The sequence below is a fragment of the Cebus imitator genome, unplaced genomic scaffold (genome assembly GCF_001604975.1).
Source record: "Cebus imitator isolate Cc_AM_T3 unplaced genomic scaffold, Cebus_imitator-1.0 Scaffold55, whole genome shotgun sequence".
Taxonomy (NCBI): domain Eukaryota; kingdom Metazoa; phylum Chordata; class Mammalia; order Primates; family Cebidae; genus Cebus; species Cebus imitator.
Genome location: NW_016107370.1, coordinates 2,631,333 through 2,648,768, shown reverse-complemented (window position 1 = coordinate 2,648,768; position 17,436 = coordinate 2,631,333). Strand labels below are relative to the sequence as shown.

At 43.7% G+C, this 17,436-nt stretch overlaps 1 protein-coding gene and 1 pseudogene across 3 annotated transcripts in view; one reads left to right on the top strand and one right to left on the bottom strand.

Moving 5' to 3' along the window:
* CCBE1 (collagen and calcium binding EGF domains 1) overlaps positions 1-17,436 on the top strand; it is a 275,934-nt gene that overhangs the window by 128,030 nt on the left and 130,468 nt on the right. The gene's annotated exons all lie outside the window — the stretch shown is intronic.
* On the bottom strand, positions 1,315-1,433 carry LOC119471297 (annotated as a pseudogene).

The window sequence follows — 17,436 nt, the reverse complement described above, 5'->3', positions numbered from 1 at the left end:
GAAAAAAAAAAAAAAAAACGAATGCAAAAGACTAGTAACAACTGTATGATTCCACTTCTGTGACATTCTTACAAAGGAAAAATTAGAGAAAAGTAATCACTGTTTGCCTGGGGCTGGAGGGGAAGGCGTTAATGAAAGGGACCTGGGGGGTTATGATGATGTTTCCTATCTGGTTTGTGCTGGTGGTTACTGGCTATATACTTATCGATTCTGGCAGAACTCCACCTGTGTGAGGTGGGAGGGGCTCTTACCCAGCATGGCCTGCTCTGGGCATGAGAATTGTAGTTGCCATTGTGGATTATGACCGGTCCTCTGGATGATTACCTGTAATCACTGCAACTTTGGACACAGCAACGATGGCCAAAGGATTGGTTAATAAAGACCAAAGACACATGAATGAAATGAGAACGGTGCAGTAAACTTCACTGTAAAATTCATAAGACTCTACAAGGGTCATCTGGTCTGTATTCTCTTTCTCCTGTCAAATTCTGCCATCCTTTGTCAACATTGATCATACTGTGTTAGTCTGTATTAGATATTTCGAGCTTCAAAATCCTGACTATAAGTTGAACATTCTCAGTCTGAGGACGCTTTTATTAAAATATCTAATAATGATTATTTAAAAAATAATTATTATTAATGATTATTATTCCTCTAGGTTTCAGTCTGAGGACACTTTTATTAAAATATCTAATCATTATTCCTGTAGGTTTATCCCGAATGCTGACCACTAGCTTTGTGGATAACCTAGGAAAGTGTGCACTTTCCCCTTGACCTTGTTCTGCTCTTCTACCTTTTGCCCTATGATTTGCACCTGATGCAGTCTCCCTCTTTGTATGTTTTGCGGTAATTTTTGTGGCAGGTAGAAGTGTGGATTAGTTTGCTAGGGCTACCATTAAAAAATGTCACCAACTGGGTAACTCATAGAGGAGAGATTTATTGTCTCATGGTTCTAGAGGCTGGAAGTGTGAGATCCAGGCATCAGCAAGGTTGGTTCCTTCTGAGGACTGCGTGGAAGATGCTGCTCCAGGTCTGCCCCCACCTTCCGGAGGTTTGTGAGCCATCTCTGGTGTTCCTTGGTGTGTGGGACAATCACGCTGATCTCTGTATTTATTCTTACATGATGTTTTCCCCGTGTGCCTGTCTCTGCATCCAAATATCCCCTTTTGCTAAGGATTGGATTAGAGACCCACCGTTCTTCAGTAAGACCTCGTCTTACTAATTACATCTGCAACAACCTACTTTTCAAAATCATATTCTGAGGTCCTAGAGATTAGGACTTCCACATACATGAATTTTACTTTATTTTTTTATAGCCTATGGCACACAGTATTCCCAGGCAGTCTTCCATCCAAGTACTAACCAGGCCTGACCCTGCTTAGCTTCTGAGAACAGACAAGATCGGGTGCATTCAGGGTGGTATGGCTATAGACCACACCTGTGAATTTTAGAGGGACATGATTCAACCCATAACAGAGTGTATTTTTAACAGGAGGAAGAGCTTGTCTGTCCTCAACCCCAGACAAACACATGGATGCCACAAGACCTACCTACCTAACAAAGCCAAATACCTTACCAGGCTGCAGTATGATAGAGAATATCCCTGCAGATCTGCTTCATGAAAGTTATATCAACCGGCACATTTTTAATTTAAACTTTCTTCCTCAAAAATAGAGTCTAGTAGTTTAAGTTATATTTTTGTGGAATGTACATGTAGAGTTAAGATGAAATAACTTTTGGGTGGAAGTTTGTGAAATCAGTTTGTGGTTTTGTCCCAATTTATAACAAGCCCTGTTAGGGTAATACAATTTCTACCACAGTATTGTAGATGTAGACCCTGTTTCTCTAATACACTGCATTGGCCATTCATTTCCTGTAAGTGTGACTTACTAAGTAAGATGTTTCATGGTACCACCGTGAGCTTACATTTCAATTCTTCAGTTTCTTTCAGCTAAATTTTTGGAAGTTCTAAACTAAAGACACTTTTTGGGCAAGTAGCCATGTTATAAATTCTTTGAAAACATTGCACCTGTGGTCAGTCTCGGAATCACCATGCTCTAATCCAGACTCACTGAAAAAGCCATCTAACATTACTATAATCAGATCTCATGGGAAACACTAGTGTGAACTAGTGATGCCTAAACTCCGAATATTGTCAGGAGTTACTTGGCACCTGTGTAGCCTTTTTTATTCCCAGCTGCTCTTCCGTTTGTGCCTTGTAGCGCAGATAGAACATGGTCTATTTGAAATGGGGGAAAACTGAAGAACCAGAAGAGCATTTAGAATGGTAATTATTTTTAAGATTTTGACAGTGCATTCATTTAGCAAAAATATAGTTAATACCTCGTACGTGAAAATATTTTAAAAATTGGCGTTTCCTGTCCTTGAGATGCTCCTGGTGAAATGGGAAAGCTAGGGATGTAAATAGATGAATCATTTACTATGCCATATGGAATAATGAAAGCATAGGTTAACTTCTGTAGGATTCTGGATGTTTAAGGCAGTGAGTCTAACTTGTGGTAATGTTAGTACAGCAATATCTCTATTTTCTACTTATGAAGGTGTGGCAGTAGGATTGAAGATAATTCTTGTAACTTCCTTGATTTTATTTTTTTTCTCTGTACTTTCAATGAAGTTATTTCAACTAAAATGGTGAGAAAAGAGTAGTGTGAATGTTTTGGGGACTTGGGGTTAAAAATTAGGGTTGGGGCTCTGTATTGGTCAGGCGTCCTAAGAGAAACAGAACCAACAAGAAACCTAGAAAGATTAATTTATTTTCAGAAATCAGCTCACACAATTGATGGCACTTAGTCAATTAAAACATAGGGTCAGCTGGAGATTGAGAAAAGCGTTGATACTGCAGTCTTGAGTCTGAAGACTGGAAACACAGGCAGGTTTTCTTTTGCTGTCTGGAGGTGGGAGTTTTTCTTCAGTAATCCTCAGTGTTTGCTCTTAAGGTCTTCAGCTGATTGTATGAGGCCCATTCACAATTTTTTTTTTTTGAGACGGAGTCTCACTCTATTCAGACTGGAGTACAGTGGCACACTTCAGCTCACTGCAACCTCTGCCTCCCAGGTTCAAGTGATTCTCGTGCCTCAGCCTCCCAAGTAGCTGGGACTACAGGTATGCAACACCATGCCTGGCTAAGTTTTGTATTTTTGGTAGAGTTGGAGTTTCACCATGTTGGCCAAACTTGTCTTGGCCTCAAGAGATCTGCCTGCCTTGGTCTCCCAAGTGCAGGGATTACATGTGTGAACCACTGTACCTGGCCCTATCCACATTATTAAAGGCAATATACTTCACTCAAAGTCCACTGATACTGGATGTTTATCACATCTTAAAATGTCTTTACAGCAACACCGAGACTAGTGTTTGTCCAAACAACTGGAAACCTTGGTCTAACCAGATTGACACACAAAATAAAACCATCTTAGGGGCACACATGTATACTCTTTAATGTCTTCAAGACATGGCATCCTCAATGAAGCACAAATGTTCTGACAAGTCATAGTTTATTTTTGTGAAAATCATCCTGGGGTTCAGTTTCAGCTGCCTGTCCTCTGAAGGCTGTTCCTGCCTCTCTATTCAGCAAACATATCTATGTTAGCTGAACTTTGAAAGTGAATAAGGTTAAGCCAACCAACCAGTAGAAATTATGCTTATTTACATATTTTGACATTTCTCATAAAGCAGACTTTTTGAATAATGTGATATAAAATGGCGATAGAGGATATTAAGAAGGAAAATTATTATACAGTGATTTTCTCCTTGAAGTATTTCATTTGGCTGCATTATCAAATCAATCTGTGGCAAAGTCTGTTGTGCCATTTCACATGGTTTTAATTATGTTACAGAAAACCCATATGATATTCTAGAATCTCAAAAAATCGATCTGTAATAACAGGAAATCCGGGACCTTTCTTATTTAGTCTCTTTATAACAATAATTGGCTCCAGCTTCACAGAGTAAGGGGGAGAACTCGTAAAATTTGTGACAGCTACAATAATACTGCCTTGGCTCGATTAAAGTCAAAAGCAAGCTGATGGAGGGATTGATTTGATGCTGCGAGACATTTGTTAAAAAAGCATGCATTCACTCACTGTTACGGGCTTCATGGTTTATTTGTTTCATGCTCAGTAACTATGAAAATGCCAGCAAATGCCAAGTAAAAAGTTCTTTTCATTTTTGTTTTCTTCCCCAGATACCATCTCTGCCAAAACATCCACAACAAAAACCCGTTTTGGTGTCAACCCTTGCTCATTCCGAAAAGGATGTAGGCTGTTCCTGGGGTTCTCTAGAGACTAAAGACTAGCCTGGAATCTCCAGTCTAGAGGGTGAACTGTATCTAAACAACACTTGCTACCAGCTCTCGTTAAAATCCAGATTGATAAGGCCCACCCCTAGAGTTTCAGATTCAGCAGGTCTTGGATGAGGCCTGAGAACTGGCATTTCTAATTCCAAAGTAGGGATCATAATTTGAGGGAATGATTTTTCTGTATGTATGAGATATATTAGGTTAAATCAACCTCATTATAAACCCTCCATATATGTACAGATGTCCCATTTCATCCATATGTTTATTCATTTTAGTATTTCATGGGACTACTATAAGGATAGATTTTTTGAAATCACTACTATCAAAGACCTTAACATCTATTTAGAAAAAAAAAAAGCAAGAAGAAACACATAAGGAAAAGTTACATAATAATGTAAAGAAATAATATATGATTACTTGCCAAATGCTTCAAACTTTCCTGATGCCATTAGCAAGTTAATTTCTAAAAGGAGCTGAGTTAATTCTGGCTTGCTCTCCTGTTGACCCAAAAAAAAAAAGGAGCACATTTCACTCTTAGGGACTGACTGCTATTATACTCAGAAGTGTGAGGGTGAGTTTCTGGCTGAAGCTCACATGTTGCAACTCAGCAGTTGACTTGCTCTTGTGATGGAGCATGAAATTGAAGCAATATGGCTCCCAGCTGAAGGACCAGCTTTGTGGGATTCAGGCCCAGGGCACTGCTAGGGGACCACGTGAATGACAGAGGCTCTGATGTCTGGATTTTCATCCTGGTTGGTGGGCAGCCTAGGGCATGTCCGGCTCTCCTGGAGCCAGTGTTCCGGGATTCCACTCTGATTCCCTGGCTCAGCAGCAGTTCTGCCCTTTGTCCTTTCTGAAAACTTCACACACAGAGCAATTTAATATCACATTAATGAGCTGCCTGAGGCCCTGGGGAGGTCCTGTCCCCCCCAGCACATCTCCAGGAATGACTTCCCTTTCATTTTCTGGGAGGTCACTGCCCTGGCAGTGTCACAGAAAACTCTCCTTCCCCTCACTGTGATCTCAGGGATCCTGGTAGCTAGTCTTGCTTACAGCCATCTGGAGCTTACGTCAAATCCAAGAGAATATATGCAAAGTCTCGCAGAATGCAGAAGTGTGACAGCCGGCAGATCAGAGACAGACATGGTGTCCTTAGACATCATTGATGCCCCTGATCAAAAACTGGCGGCTGACTAGCTTAAGTACTGGCACCGGGGCCTGGCCTTTAAAGCCCCTTCCCACAGAGCAAATGGTCTCTCTGAGGGTGGTCCCACTTGACCTCAGCAAACATTCTGTGTGTCTCTTGTGTGGGTTCTTGTCCACCTAGTGTTCCCTCTCCTTTGTGGGCCGTGCTTGATGGCAGCACTGATCAGTGGTGTGCAGCTTCCTACTTAACTATTCATCTTGGCGTGATCTAGGGGAAGTTCCCCCTCCCAGGCTAGATCCAAGCTCCTAAAGGAAATGACGATACTTTACCCTTTGCCATTTCCCACCACATCGGACACAACGTGGAGCGGGTGTTCAGGAAGAACTTGTCAAATGACAGGCAAATGAAGAGTAGATCTTCAAAAGTAGAAATGACTTTGCCCATTCTATTTAAGAATGAGAGAAAGAAGCTGCAGAATCTGGCATTATCTGGGTAGTGATACCTGCCTAAGAAAAGGGAGCTGAGACTGGGTGCAGTGGTTCACACCTCTTACCCCAGTGTTTTGGGAGGCCCAGGCGGAAGGATCGCTTGAGGCCAGGAGTTTAAGACCAGCCTGGACAACAGAGCAAGACCTCACCTCTACAAAAACAAAATTAGCCAGGCGTGGGTGGGTGTGTACCTGTAGTCCCAGCTACTTAGGAGGCTGAGGTGGGAGGATCACTTGAGCCCGCAACTTTGAAGGCTATGATTGATTGTGCTACCGCACTTTAGCCTGAGCCATGGAGCAAGACCCTGTCTCTTTATTTTTTTTTTTTAGGGCAGGGGGAGCTTGAATTGCTAAAAATAACATCTGCTTCCAACATTCTGTAAAAAAGAATTTCGGCTTTGTGCCTCATTTTGACTCTAAATTACTAGATGTGTCATTTCAGCTACTTCCTCTTTGACATTGTTTTCTTATCTGTAAACTGGGAATTTTATCTAGCTTGCAGTGCTGTTGGAAAAATGAAAGGAATTGATGAATAGATGCAAAAGATAAATCGACTAATGGATAGTTCTTTGGCATCTGAAATCTAATAGGTGCTCAAAATATCTGTTTTTATTACCAGATGTACCATTTTTAGGACCAACTGCTAGGAAAATCGGCATCAGTTGAAGCAACAGATTTGAAGGGAGTCTTGGGTTTCTGGTAAGCTGGTACAATAAAGCGCTTAATATCTTCTTAATGTGCCACAGCTAACCCAGCCCTGTGAGGCAGATTCTATAGCTTTTCTAGATTGGGCTGCTGGAGCTGGGGGAGAATTTTTTGAATAAAAGAGAGTGGAACTGAACATTGTTCAGAGTTAACCCGAGATGAACCCCTCTGCAGAACGGAAAGGGAAGTAGGATTGAGAGTGGAAACAGCCAGTGAAGAGAGAAGGTCTGTGAGTGTAGTGGGTGAGAGCACACTCAGGCAGGACTTGAGGGTGGGGATGGCAGGTGGGAGGTTTAGTTGGCGAGATGTCCCTGCGTGGAGAGAGCTCATACCCTGCCCGTGTCCATTATGTGAATCAGCTTGTTGTGAGATTCCAGCCTACCCCAGTGATGAGCACACTCTCCACTCTCACAGATGGTCAGAGGTGTCCAAGTGCCCACCTGCGGGGCTCACCTTGGCTCGATACACTCCCATCCCAGAAGCTGAGGCCAGCAGTTGGGGAAGGAGGCACATGCCCATCTGATGACATTGAGCTGGACTGGGCCACTTACAGCATGCACTGTTTTTGATCTTTGCAGGTGAACTGAGCAGATGCTGCTGGTCTTCTAAAAGACTAGTTCCAAGTTGCTTTGGTTTAGCCATCTTCTCCCTAGTTCTCATGATCAAGAAAGGGAGTAATCAGAAGGCTTATGTTATTAGAGAGTCTCTAGAAACCTTGCTAAATAGAAAAGAAAATAGTCCATTGATTTCTTCTTGGAGGCCGAGTGGAAAAGGGTGCTCAAAAGTCTGTTCACCAATGCTCTTTCCAGAAGTCTTGGGGAGAAGTAATACCAGGTGCTTTCAATCACTTCTGTACTAAACTTGCCACTCACCTGTCTGACTGTCCCGATCCCTTTACACAGTCTGTGCAGTAGCCAGTCATTGAACAGAGTAGAGGCAGGGATTGTGGATTATGTTTTTCTTATAAACCACATGAGTGGCTTGTGAGAAGACAGCATTGTTACAACAGGGCAGAACCTCACATTCTGTCAAAAAAAAAAATGGGCCTCTTATTTCTGCCAGGTAATTTGAAATATCAGGACTTGGAGAGCTTCAGGTTTGGAAAGTGCCAGAAGAACCCCTGTAGAAACCCACTCGACCTGAAAAGAATTCTCCTAACTGGTTCTTTCTATATGAATTCAGACTTAAAAAAAAAAATAGAAAAAGAATAGCTACCACAGCAATTTCTAAAAATCTATGAGCAAGAAAGTTCAAAAACAAATGAAGAGAATTTTAAAATAGAACAATTTCAAAATAGCATTAGGAAAGGGATTGATGCTTTCGTATGTGGTATGTGTCTGCTGATAAAACCTGGATGGAGTTGTTGGGTCTGCCTTACATCTGCACACTGTTGGCAGTGACTTTCTGCATGATAATCTTTATCCCAGTCAGTAACAGAACAGTGTGGGGTAGTGGTGAGCAAAGTCATGTAGTCGGCAAGTCTTGAATAGAGTTTTAGGCAATTTTAGGCAGTGCATAGGAGATCATCAGCCCTGAAGAAAATGATACACAGAAGGGACGTCAGTGACCAGCAGAGCATGGATCACTGGTAGAATCGCTACATTAAAACACCACTTGGGCTGCTGCGTGGGAGGGGTCTCCAGGTGAAGTCAAGGAAAAAGCATGACTGCAATCATTTGCTTCCTTGTCACTGGCTACTGGATTTCCCCATTAGCTGACTTAGGCACACAAACAAGAAATGTCTAATGAAATAGAGTAGATAAAAGAAAATGAGGCTGGGTACGGTGGCTCACGCCTGTAATCCCAGCACTTTGGGAGGCCAAGGCGGGTGGATAGCCTAGGTCAAGAGTTAAAGACCAGCCTGGTCAACATGGCAAAACGTTATCTCTACTAAAAATACAAAAAAAAAGTAGCCGGATGTGGTGGCGGATGCCTGTAATCCCAGCTACTTGGGAGGCTGCGGAAGGAGAATTGCTTGAACCTGGGAAGCAGAGGTTACAGTGAGCCGAGATCATGCCATAGCACTCCAGCCTGGGCAACAAGAGTAAAACTCTACCTCAAAAAAAAAAAAAAAAAGTCTAAAACCTCTTTCAATAAGTCCAGATACTAGGACGAGAGGCAACCTTAGAAATCCCATCTCCTCTTCGCTTCCAGATGGAGGGGAAATAATCTGCAGAATGATTTGTGGTACTAACATGGTAGCTTTATGAGGCTTGTCCTTTAAAAAGAATTCTACATAGTTTATCTTAATTGTTCATTTCACCCTGACTTTCCTCTTTGTCCTCTCTTAGTGTCTTATGAGGCTTTAGAGATTTTTTTTTTTTGGTAGCTAGACATTCCAGGAAGAAACCATTTTTTTTCTTGGGTATTGGGGCAGCAGCCGGGTGAGGGGAATAAAAGAAAGGGTGGTGAGAGCATTTAAGAAGCAAATGTTAGCCAGCTGCAATGTCAGTGGTGGTATTTCCTAACAGGAGGATTTAGGGACTTTATTAATATGTTCAGATAAGATTAGCAGCATTTGCAAACATGATCTTTGGCAATCTACACAAGAACAGAACGGCTCAGTGAGCACTTCTTTCCTACTTTATCAGTGCCTTTTCCAAACAAATGCCTGAAGAGCATGTATTAAGGATAAATCTGGCTATTTAAAGTTACAATTGTATGTCATGATACTTCCATCATCTTAGGTTAACTTTTTAAATTTTTTTGATTTTTGCTTCAATTTTATAGCTTCCCTAAAGATAGTTTTAAATTAGGGTGAGTGGTATATGATGCATTTGAGCCTATTAAGCAAGCCTGTTCCTTATTGTTTTCCTGCTGGAAATTTTCTCTCAAAGATGGTCACAAGAGATACGTGAGTGACCTAGGGACTTTATTTAAATAACGAAAATGGATCTGTTATGAATGGCCCTGGAGGAGACATTGCATGCATCCTGTGGGTGGAAAAAAATGATACTTCCATGGAATGATGTGGAAACCATGCATCTGATTGATTTGCTGAACTGCAGCCTGCAGGGCACCCGAGTAGCCACGGTTGCTGTTGCAGTGTGCGTCCTGGTCAGTTACCAGATAGGGCTTTTTTAATTCACTGTTCTGTTATGCAAGATAATAGAGCCTACTGCAGTGGGCTTTAACAGTGTCTTTTGGGCCTCCAAGGTCAGAGATGGTGACTTGGAGGTCTTGGGCAATGCATTTAGGAGCAGGGGAGTTCAGGAGCCCTGAAGTAGCAGGCTGAAAACATGCACCTTAGACTATTTTATGCATGAGGTGGGGTTTTGCATTTGATTTTCTCTGGGGAGAAACAAGCTTGAAAACCCAGCAGTGTGTTTGAGAAGAGAACAGGCTGTTTATCTGTACCATTCTTAAAAACATACATGAGGCCAACAAATATAGGAAAAAATGCTCATCATCACTGGTCATTAGAGAAATGCAAATCAAAACTACATTGAGATACCATCTCACGCCAGTTAGAATGGTGATCATTAAAAAATCTGGTGACAACAGATGCTGGAGAGGATGTGGAGAAATAGGAACACTTTTGCACTGTTGGTGGGAGTGTAAATTAGTTCAACCATTGTGGAAGACAGTGTGGCGATTCCTCAAGGACCTAGAAATAGAAATTCCATTTGACCCAGCAATCCCATTACTGGGTATATATCCAAAGGATTATAAATCGTTCTACTATAAGGACACATGCACACAAATATTCATTGCAGCACAGTTTACAATAGCAAAGACCTGGAACCAACCCAAATGCCCATCGATGATAGACTGGACAGGGAAAATGTGGCACATATACGCCATGGAATATTATGCAGCCATCAAAAATGATGAGTTCGTGTCCTTTGTAGGGACATGGATGAACCTGGAAGCCATCATTCTCAGCAAACTGACAGAGGAGCAGAAATCAAACACCGCATGTTCTCACTCATAGGCGGGTGTTGAACATTGAGAACACATGGACCTGGAGGGGAACACTACACACTGGGGTCTGTTGGAGGGACATAGGGGAGGGACAGTGGGGGGTGGGGAGTTGGGGGGGATGGCATGGGGAGAAATGCCAGATAGAGGTGAGGGGGAGGAAGGCAGCAAATCACACTGCCATGTGTGTACCTATGCAACAATCTTGCATGTTCTTCACATGTACCCCAAAACCTAAAATGCAATAAAAAATATATATATCTAGTGGTGACAACCCATCTTCCCCTCTTAGCTGCAGGGTCTGGGTTTTCTCACAGAGCCTGATGCTTAGAAGGGTCCTGTGCTTAGTTTAATGCTTTTCTGTTGCCATCTTGAAAATTCTTAATTTTTTAAATGAGGTGTCCCACAGGTTCATCTTGCACTGGGCCGGGCAAATTACAAAGCCGGTCCTAATTCTAAGGTCAGGCAGGGTGTGCAACAGGCCTTAGTGGGGCCTGGTGTGGGGCAGGGTTGTAGAGATCAAGTTATGGGCACGGTGGCCCAGCCTGCCGCTTACCCTTAGTTACCAAGCCTGAATGACAGCCCTTTGACTCCCTCCTATGGCATCTTTCCTGCTGTGGATCCAACACAGCCTTTGGCAGCCCTTCTCAGACACTCTTCACTGGGGGCCAGACCTTGCTCCCCAGGCCTGTGCCACTGGCTGAAGCCGTGTTCTGAAAAAAACACTTCCTAGAACTCTGACAGCCCTCACTTGACTAAACCCCAGGCCTGCCCATCCTCTTTTCTACCCTCCCTCCCCTACCTACCTACATTGTTTGACACTCAGAGTTAACCAAGAAGACCACAAACATGATAAACTCCAGAGTGGACTCCGGTGCTCACCTGGAGGGTGGTCCTTGCTTCCACCTGCCTCTCTGTTCTTCCCTGTGCTGGACTTTGTTAGCCAAGCCCATCATGAGCAAGGGAACCCAGCTGACTACTCAGTTCTGTTACGGTGATCATGCTGGATTTTCCAAGCCATCATGTTCATGGGTTTTAGCTGAGATTCATGTGACTAACGTTAGTGTGAGCACATGCTTTGCAGTCCCCCTGCTGATGGCCTTTAAATCCCTCCTAGATCTATTCTTTGTATTCTTCTTCCACCACCATGGACCAAGGCCAGCCTGTCATCACTCTGACTTTGCATTAGCAAATACTCAGCCTATCTCAGTGGTCCTCCGTTTCTCCTCCCCACTCATACACTGAGACCATATGAGCCAACCTCATACGACCTCAGTGTTCCTTGCCTTCATTCCAGCTGCAGTATTTGAACACACTCTCTGTCCAGGAGACTGTGCCAAGTGCTATGGAAGACATAGATGTTTCATGCCAAACCCAAAGACTTCATAATGTAGTTGGTCAGATCAATGAAATACAATACAGTTAGTAATAGATACCTTCTGAAGGGTACAAAGGAAGTACTGGAAACACTGTCATATATTTAGGTTGTTTCTAGTTTTTCTTATTAAATATACCAGTATAGAAATGGTTTAATGACTGTGGTCTAGTCATATGGTGAAATAACATGCGGCTATATGTACTGATAATAGAAAATATTCAAGTTATACAAAGTACAAACACTAGATGTGTGTGTATATATATAGTATCTCATTTTGTGATCTCACTTATATAATTAGTGCATAAGAAGTATAAAGCTGGGAGAATTATGTCAAATGACCGTTGTCTGGATAGGATTAATGAGGAATTTACCCTTCTTAATACATTTCTATAAAATTAGAATTTTGTGTAACTTTGTATTAAACTTGTAAATCAAACATTTTCAAAAGGAAAGTTTTAGAGTTAAGAGGAAATAAGGTTTTAAACTGCTGATTGTTACAAAGATTATCTTTATGCGGCTTCTAGAGTCACATTGCTCTGAGAAGAATGTCTCACCATCTCGGGCTTGTTCTTCCTCTGCTGTTCACACACATCTTCTTATGCAGCCTTCTGGAACTTTCCACTCAGCATAGGCTCATCACTCCACATGGTTATTCTCACATCGGTCCTGTCATTCATGCTATTCTCCCTTCCTGAGAAGCCTCCCCGCCTCCACTTCACTTATTCAAGCCCACTGTTCATCACGTTCCCTGCTTGCCTGGCCAATGCTGTTTCCCCTCTAAACATCAAGGTACCTATGATTTGGGATTATGCTCATGAACAACTCTGGTATCTTTGTGGAAGTGTTGCACGTGTTTTACTGACTTGTAAATCCTAAGTTCCTTTGTTGGGAAGAACTGGCTTCTGGTCATCTTTTATATCCTCAATGGCATGAGAATTCTGTGTTGCTAGTAGGCATTCAACAAAGATGTGGCGACTGGAATCATAGCCCTGGTGCTGGGCTTCCAGGCATCCACTGAAGCTAATCCGCTTATACCGGCAGGGGCCTTGCCCTGTAGGGTCTGGTGCTTCTCAGCCTCTGCTACCCTTTGAGCCTGTGTGAGAAGGCCCACAGCCAAAATCAGATAGTGCTGTTATTTTCCTGATTCACAGAAAAACAGTAAGGCCAAATTTTTACTTCAATCTTTCTATAAGTTTTTAAAGACCCTCGACGCTTGCTACTAATGATCTGCTTCCAAATGTTGGCCAGATGGCCAAATGAATGCACAACCAGCAGACAAAAATTATTTTAAAAAAATGAAGAACAGCTGATTGTGCTTATTTTTAGCAGATTAGTTCTCTCCTTCCCCCCATCCCCCATATATTCTAACAAGCAGGGTGGGTGTTTTATACAGAAACAAGACAACATTGCGCCTTGTGTCTCTCAGTCAGTCCATGCTCGGACCTGCACCTTCACCTCTGCAGTTGCCATTTGATGTTCTGGGCACTGCACCCACCTGCTGGGGTTGAAAGGGTTGCTTTTCTCCTTTCCGCCACCCCAGTCTAATCATGGATACAGATTTCACCAGAGAACCAAAGGACATAATTTCATAAACGTGCTGACAGTCTTGTTTCTGTTTTGGGTTTAAGCAATCCACAACTTACATGGAAGTCTCCTTTCCCTGAACACTACCACTCAAACTGGAAACAAACAATAGGACTGAAACAAACAAGAGGTTGAAACCTCTAAGGCAGCCTGACCACGGACTCAGTGATGACGGCATGGAGGACATAGAGATGCATGTGGCCACAACATGTGAGGGAGGCTTTCCATACCCCCTGAGTGAAGGCCGCTGAATTAGGGACAGCTGAGTGCTCAGGGAATTTTCAGTGACCGCAGATAGCAGGTGTGCCAGTAGCTCATGAGGTACTCTTGACCCCAGCCAGAGCCAGGAGGGGCAGAGGACTGACAGGTAACAAAAATGTACAGCGTGGATGGGAAGAACGCCTGGACTCCAGCCAGAGCACGCTTGCATGCACATCCCCTTGAAGTAACTTGGATAGAAAGCAGTTTTTTATTTTATTTTTATTAGTATACTTTAAGTTCTGGGGTACATGGGCAAAACGTGCAAGTTCGTTACATAGGTATACATGTGCCATGGTGGTTTGCTGCATCCATCCCCCTGTCATCTACATTAGGTATTTCTCCTAATGCTATCGCTCCCCAACCCCCTCACCCCCTGCTATCCTTCCTCTAGCCCTCCCACCCCCCAACAGGCCCCAGTGTGTGATGTTCCCTTCCCTGTGTCCATGTGTTCTCATTGTTCAACACCCACTTATGAGTGAGAATATAAGGTGTTTGGTTTTCTGTTCTTGTGTCAGTTTGCTGAGAATGATGGTTTCCAGCTTCGTTCATGTCCCTGCAAAGGACATGAGCTCATCCTTTTTTATGGCTGCATAGTATTTCATGGTATATATGTGCCACATTTTCTTTATCCAGTCTGTCTTTAATGGGCATTTGGGTTGGTTCGAAGTCTTTGCTATTGTGAATAATGCCATAGTAAACATATGTATGCATGTGTCTTTATAGTTGAATGTTTTGTAATCCTTTGGGTATATACCCAGTAACGGGATTGCTTGGTCAAATGGTATTTCTCAGATCCTTGAGGAATTACCACACTGTCTTCCACAATGGTGGAACCAATTTACACTCCCACCAACAATGTAAACGCTTTCCTATTTCTCCACATCCTCTCCAGCATCTGTTGTCTCCTGATTTTTTAATGATCGCCATTCTAACTGTCATGAGGTGGTATCTCAATGTGGTTTTGATTTGCATTTCTCTAATGATCAGCGATGATGAGTGTTTTTTTATATGTTTGCTGGCTGCATAAATGCCTTCTTTTGAGAAGTGTCTGTTCATATCCTTCGCCCACTTTTTGATGGGGTTGTTTTTTTTTTTCTTGTAAATTTGTTTAAATTCTTTGTAGAATCTGGTTATTAGCCCTTTGTCAGATGGATACATTGAAAACATTTCTCCTCCTTCTGTTAGTTGCTGGTTCACTCTAATGATAGTTTCTTTAGCTGTGCAGAAGCTCTTCAGTTTAATTAGATCCCATTTGTCTATCCTGGCTTCTATTGCCATTGCTTTTAGTGTTTTAGTCATGAAGTTCTTGCCTATGCCTATGTCTTGAATGGTATTGTCTAAGTTTTCTTCTAGGGTTTTTATGGTGTTAGGTCTTATGTTTAAATCATTTTTCCATCTAGAGTTAATTTTGTATAAGTTGTAAGGAAAGGATCCAGTTCCAGCTTTCTGCATATGGCAAGCCACGCTCTTATGAGCCTGAGGGCAGCATATGTAGTTACTCCTTTTCCAGTCCAAATGATGGTTACCTGGGAACACACCTTGCTTTTGCTTTTGTTTTTTGTTTTATCCCATGCAGGTTTTTTTTTTTTTTTTATGTTCTGGGATACATGTGCAGAATGTGCAGGTTTGTTACATAGGTATACATGTGCCATGGTGGTTTGCTGCATCTATCAAGTGATCATCTAGGTTTTAAGCACCACATGTGTTAGGTATGTGTCCTAATGTTCTCCCTTCCCCTTCCCCCCACCCCCCAACAGGCTCCAGTGTGTGATGTTCCCCTCCCTGTGTCCATGTGTTCTCATTGTTCAACTCCCAGTTATGAGTGAGAACACGTGGTGTTTGGTGTCCTGTTCCAGTGTTAGTTTGCTGAAAGTGATGTTAACTGCTTTTTTATTAAGGAATACTGGAGCTCAGCTCCCTTCCGCAGCTGGGACCAAAAGCCTACGAGCATACTCAGGTACTTCATGCACTGCTATAGGCCCTCGCCAAAACCGTCTGTGGTTACATGCACATCCACTTCAAATGATCATGCCTGGCTAACTGCCCATAGGGCTTGTGCCTGTTAAAGAGCCTGCTTGGCTACCAGAAAGGCTGTTTCAGCCTTACCATCTCAACTCCCAGTCAAGAGGGGCACTGCTGCTTCTAAACCTGCAAGAGAGAGGTCAGAGTAACATTAGTAAGAGCATGGGGTGTGGTAGGGCTATACATAGGGCCCTGCAGCAACGCTGTGACAGTCCATGGTCACCCTCCATGAAAGCAAACCGTTCCTGGCTCTCGTTGGACTGTCCCAGTTCCATTGTCCCATGGTCCATCAAGCCCATAACAGACAGTACAGCTGCCAAGCCGTGCAAAACATCCACCCCCAGCCTATCTTCAGGCATGGGAGAGACATTCACAGTGCATAAGCAGAGACCCAAATGGCTGATGCCAAGACACAGAGACACAAGATTCACTTCCACTGACTGGCCATCATAGCCTTTCATACATGCAGCTCTGCCCGGAAAGTTACCCGGCTCAGGGACCAGTAGCTTGCCAAGTCCCCATGTGGCCTTTAGCTGTTTGGAGTCCCCCAAGCCAAGCACCTTGGCAGTTCCCTTATTAAACAGAAAAGACTTTACACTTCCACCAGCTGTAGCAGGTGCTCTTTGAACAGGAATGCTTGGGCAGGGCTGGGCTGCGCAGCAGTGTCCTTCATCCGAAAGACACGCTAACTCTGTACATGACTGCCGACATTAGTTGCTTAACTCCCACAACTTAGTGGGGGCACAGGCACCATGGGAAGTATGCTCCGCCATGGTAGGGGGGCTCTGGGTCCACCCTTGGGGCCCAACAGCTGCTCATGCTCTATTTTCTGACAGATCACTGGGTGAGCCTGCAACAGAGGTTCTTCCTCCTCCCTGCGCTGCGTCCCACAGGGACTGAGTGTGTACTTCACACGGTGCACTCAGAAACACCTATCCAACTCTGCCAGTAAAGGCAGCTTCTCGGTGCTGTGCATTTCCAGATGCTTCAGCAGCATCTCCACACTTGCAGGAGATGTGTCTGCTGCCTCTCATGTTTCCAGTGGGGCTCAACCAACACCGCTGTCACTGGGTACCACAGCCCATGCTGCAGCCACACAGCTGACTGGGAACCCTCAGGGACTGAAGACCCACTCACCTCATCCCATCCTCATCACCAATTGTCAGATCTGGGGGTCCAGGTCCAGGCCCTGCTGAAGTCCCAGGGCAGTGAGTGGATGGGCAGAAAGAACACTTGGGGGCCGTAGGCAGGTGAGAGATGATTTTATTTAGCAGCAGCAGCTGTCTTCAACAGCTCTCTCACACTAGCTTTCTCATCAGTAACTTACTCTCACACTGTCCACCTTGTCTCGGCTGCTTGAGCTGGCCACCCCCACGCACAGCTGTGCAGCTGGTTCTCCCTTGCCTTCAGGGTCAGCAGCTTAACTCTTTTTCTGGGCATGAACAAGATGAACCATGTCCTGGCGCCCTCCTGTCCATCTGCAAGATGGACAGCTTTGGTGCTCTCACTTGCTCTCTCGCTCACTCTTGCTTGCTCTCTCACTTGCTCTCGCTATCACGCTTGCTCTCTCTCCCCCCTCTCTTCCTCCTTCTCTCTTCTCTGTCTCCCCCCTCTCT